Raw genomic sequence first — 5,316 nt, 5'->3', positions numbered from 1 at the left:
CGTGCACTATTCAGTGTCCCCTCGACGATCACCAGTGGTGTACGGCCAGTGTAGGAGATCGCTCCCCACACCATGATGCCGGATGTTGGCCCTGTGTGCCTCGGTCGTATGCAGTCCTGATTGTGGCGCTCACCTGCACGGCGCCATACACGCATACGACCATCATTGGCACTAAGGCAGAAGCGACTCTCATCGCTGAAGACGACACGTCTCCATTCTTCCCTCCATTCACGCCTGTCGCGACACCACTGGAGGCGGGCTGCACGATGTTGGGGCGTGAGCGGAAGACGGCCTAACGGTGTGCGGGACCGTGGCCCAGCTTCATGGAGACGGTTGCGAATGGTCCTCGCCGATACCCCAGGAGCAACAGTGTCCCTAATTTGCTGGGAAGTGGCGGTGCGGTCCCCTACGGCACTGCGTAGGATCCTACGGTCTTGGTGTGCATCCGTGCGTCGCTGCGGTCCGGTGCCAGGTCGACGGGCACGTGCACCTTCCGCCGACCACTGGCGACAACATCGATGTACTGTGGAGACCTCACGCCCCACGTGTTGAGCAATTCGGCGGTACGTCCACCCGGCCTCCCGCATGCCCACTATATGCCCTCGCTCAAAGTCCGTCAACTGCACATACGGTTCACGTCCACGCTGTCGCGGCATGCTACCAGTTTTAAAGACTGCGATGGAGCTCCGTATGCCACGGCAAACTGGCTGACACTGACGGCGGCGGTGCACAAATGCTGCGCAGCTAGCGCCATTCGACGGCCAACACCGCGGTTCCTGGTGTGTCCGCTGTGCCGTGCGTGTGATCATTGCTTGTACAGCCCTCTCGCAGTGTCCGGAGCAAGTATGGTGGGTCTGACACACCGGTGTCAATGTGTTCTTTTTTCCATTTCCAGGAGTGTATTTCCAGGGCGCCGCAACTCACCCGTTACCTCACAAAATGCTGCCAACTTAGGCGGTGCAGGCACGATGAAAGCCAGGACTGGGTTCGGCGCAATATGAGTGACTGATCCCCATCTCCAGATATAGCAACCCAATTACACTGTAATTTTAAAGAAGGTTTGACATTAATTAAACATAACGCAATTCGGGTAATATTGAATATACACAAAAAATACGCATTGGGGTGAAAAACAGAATAAATATAGTTTCTTATTAAACACCAAACATCGGTCCGTGCATGGTACTAATGTTTTCCAAAAAACCATTGGTTCAGGGGTCATACCTCGGTATCTGTTGACCACAGAGATACTGTTTGGATATCGCTTGGGCTAGAGACTATTTGCACCACTGTCAGAAAACTAGCACGCTGCAGCTATCCTACAGTACAAGACCAAAGTTAAAACAATAACCCACTTTCTCCAGAGCAGAAAAATTGAGCAAATTGGTTTCTTCTTCTGCATTAGGTGTGGTCTAGGGTGGACCTTAGACGGCTTATAATAGCAACATTTGTTCAGTGGAGATTACTGAGAAAATCCCGAAAAACTACGATTTTTTGGACACGAAATGTACCCGTTATAGGGACGACAACTTCTGTATTTTCTATTGATGGCAGATGATTAATCTGTAGGGTATGTTCTTATGTGAGATTCTTATGAAACTTCGAAACCTTTTTCGGTATCGTTATCCATTACCAAGATTCAGGCTTTAAAGCTATCGTATTTATGCACTAAAATAGGCGCGTAATCCAGCCCGAGGCGTAAATGTAGTTTTAACTGACGTTGTGAACACGTGGGAAGGTTTCTAGCATCATCGCACGGATTCTAAGGTCACCAAACTATGTTTTTAATCAATATTTGTTCACCAGTAATTACTTTATGATGCGCTGTCGCCGTATAATGGGCACTTCACGCCTGTACAAATATGCCAAAAGTGGTACTGCAGTAACAAAAGATGGGCAAAAAAGATGTCTGTAAAGAACTTAAAATGACTGGCAGAAATTACGTAAAATTGGAAAGGCTGCAAATTCAGTAAATTATTTATAATAACATTCTTACCTTTTATGATGAGTTGCGGTCGATAAGTAAAGTACTGAGAAAAAATGCAAAGCTAACGATTTTGTGTTAAGCTTGTATTATGTATACTTATCTATGGATTTTTTTCCGTACTTCAGTGTTGCTATCTGAGTTCACATATTTCATTTTGTGATATGGAGACAGTGAGTGGGGCTGCGGACGCTAGAAAATGGAGTGTCAAATGGAGAAATCGGAACATTTTCCACACATTACTCTCTTTGAGTTCAGTAGAGGGATGACAGCAACGCAGGCAGCCAGAAACATTTGCGCCGAGTATGGGGATTATGTCTTTGGACAGATTACAGCAAGAAAATTGTTTTCTTGTTTTAAGGAGAACTGTTTTGGCATTAATGACTCCCCGTGTCCAGGAAAGCCTTCGGGGTTTCATAAAGATCGTTAAATGCATTAATCCACAGTGAGCTACGTCCGTGTACTCGAGAACTGTTATCATTCAACCATCATTGGACAGAACCAGGACTGCGCCCCAGGCAAGATGTGTGATTAGGCCCCATCTCCAAATATAGCAACCCAATTTTATTGTTATATTAAAGAAGGTTTGATATGATTTAAACATTACGCAATTCGGAAATACTGAAGACACACAAAAATTACTCATTGAGATGAAACATAGAATAAATATAACTTCTTATGAAACACTGAACATGTCTTCACAAATTCAGTATTTTCCTATACGTTACAAAACTAATTTAACAGGTAATGACCTTGTAAACGCTTTCCAGCTTCTTGTCTGTCTTTGACCTTGCTAATGTTTTGCAGGAAGTGGATCATGGTGACTCAAGAGCTCTAATCATTCCGAGGGAATTAGTATTATTTGGATTTCCAATTTTCTCCGCTGAACATCTGATGCCCAAGCCTCTTTGGCCAAGAAATAACGCCACACCAAGTAACGAGAGGGTTCCCGTGTAAGTTGGCTATTCTAAGGACGAACAAATAAGAACATTATTTCTTTACTTCCGAGTCCTCAGCTCGTGGTCTAGTAGCTAGTGTTGCTGCCTCTGGATCACGGCGTCCCGGGTTCGATTCACAGACGGGTTGGCGATATTGGACTGTATAAAGATTGGGAATTTGTACGGGCGCTGACCACAGCGGAGTTGAGCGCCCCACAAACCAAACATTCATCATCGTCTTTACTTTCGAGCGTCAGCGTGGCCAGTGTACTTCTTGTATGTCATTTTGTTTCTTCACTTTTACCTTTCTTCCAGTGTAACTGTATACATACAGAAATATTTTATTTAGAGTTTGCTCTTGAATGCAAAATATTTTCTGTATACGCGTTTCTCGTGTTAAATCACCTTGTGATGGAATCAGAAGTGCCTTATCTTTGAATACTGGCGCCAATTACAACAACTTTTCACTGCTGTTTCACAGCTATTTATTTGCTGGGGAAATGTTTTGGAAGGATTTCCAATAACATTTAAAGAAAGCGCATTTTCCACTCCATCACAAAGTGGTTTTAGTGCACGATGCCTAAAGAAAATATTGGGCATTCAAGGTTAAACACGAAAAAGAACTGTACACAATTATCCTGTATGACTCATAAACCAGAAGAAATGAAGTTGAAAGGAAGAGAAAGTTTGGTTATGCTGGTGCTGGGGTAGTTTTCTTTTAGTTATTTTAGTGATTGTATGATACAAAATTTGTTTTACAATAACAGTCTGATATTTGCCAATTTAGCATCTTTGGGGATCCGAACCTTGAGGGGCTTGGGCCCCCAGGATTTTGCCGAACCCCCCCCCCCCCCTGTCATCGGGACTGATGCGAGGATTTTGCCCCCCCCCCCCCCTCCCCGCCCCTTTCCCTGCCGTCGGGGCCGGCCGCGGTGGTCTAGCGGTTCTAGGCGCTCAGTCCGGAACCGCGCGACTGCTACGGTCGCAGGTTCAAATCCTGCCTCGGGCATGGATGTGTGTGATGTCCTTAGGTTAGTTAGGTTTAAGTAGTTCTCAGTTCTAGGGGACTGATGACCACAGATGTTAAGTCCCATAGTGCTCAGAGCCATTTGAACCATTTTTTTGGCGTCGGGCTTGATTGCGGTGTACCAGTGTGTGGCGCTGCAGTAGTCATTACGCAGCGAACTGTTTGCTGTTATTCTCGCTTTGTTGGGCATTACGGTAAATGGTACCGTCATACGAAGAAAACTTGCGTCTGGAACGGGAGTGTGTGTATTGCAACTAGCTAATTACTATAATTGTTAAGTGAAGTTTAACTTGATTATGGAACTTATACTTGATTATGTTTACCATGAAGCGATTCTGAAGCCACGAAGTTCCCAGCATGCACTTAAAAAACCCAACCCAACCTCTAACCGCAAGTATGATGAAAGCTACTCACAATGTGGAATGAGATTTTCACTCTGCAGCGGAGTGTGCGCTGATATGAAACTTCCTGGCAGATTAAAACTGTGTGCCCGACCGAGACTCGAACTCGGGACCTTTGCCTTTCGCGGGCAAGTGCTCTACCAACTGAGCTACCGAAGCACGACTCACGCCCGGTACTCACAGCTTTACTTCTGCCAGTACCTCGTCTCCTACCTTCCAAACTTTACAGAAGCTCTCCTGCGAACCTGCAGAACTAGCACTCCTGAAAGAAAGGATATTGCGGAGACATGGCTTAGCCACAGCCTGGGGGATGTTTCCAGAATGAGATTTTCACTCTGCAGCGGAGTGTGCGCTGATATGAAACTTCCTGGCAGATTAAAACTGTGTGCCCGACCGAGACTCGAACTCGGGACCTTTGCCTTTCGCGGGCAAGTGCTCTACCAACTGAGCTACCGAAGCACGACTCACGCCCGGTACTCACAGCTTTACTTCTGCCAGTACCTCGTCTCCTACCTTCCGAACTTTACAGAAGCTCTCCTGCGAACCTGCAGAACTAGCACTCCTGAAAGAAAGGATATTGCGGAGACATGGCTTAGCCACAGCCTGGGGGATGTTTCCAGAATGAGATTTTCACTCTGCAGCGGAGTGTGCGCTGATATGAAACTTCCTGGCAGATTAAAACTGTGTGCCCGACCGAGACTCGAACTCGGGACCTTTGCCTTTCGGGGGCAAGTGCTCTACCAACTGAGCTACCGAAGCACGACTCACGCCCGGTACTCACAGCTTTACTTCTGCCAGTACCTCGTCTCCTACCTTCCAAACTTTACAGAAGCTCTCCTGCGAACCTGCAGAACTAGCACTCCTGAAAGAAAGGATATTGCGGAGACATGGCTTAGCCACAGCCTGGGGGATGTTTCCAGAATGAGATTTTCACTCTGCAGCGGAGTGTGCGCTGATATGAAACTT

General features: G+C 46.5%; 1 non-coding gene across 1 annotated transcript; it reads right to left on the bottom strand.

The window, feature by feature from the left end:
* Nucleotides 1–5,035: 5,035 nt before the first annotated feature.
* Trnas-cga lies at nt 5,036–5,110 on the bottom strand. The gene has a single exon. It is a non-coding gene; the product is annotated as a tRNA-Ser (tRNA).
* Between the last annotated feature and the right edge of the window lie 206 nt (nt 5,111–5,316).

This window comes from Schistocerca piceifrons, chromosome 2 (genome assembly GCF_021461385.2).
Source record: "Schistocerca piceifrons isolate TAMUIC-IGC-003096 chromosome 2, iqSchPice1.1, whole genome shotgun sequence".
Classification (NCBI taxonomy): domain Eukaryota; kingdom Metazoa; phylum Arthropoda; class Insecta; order Orthoptera; family Acrididae; genus Schistocerca; species Schistocerca piceifrons.
The sequence above is the reverse complement of the archived record's forward strand: the minus strand, read 5'-3'. Positions and strand labels throughout refer to the sequence as shown.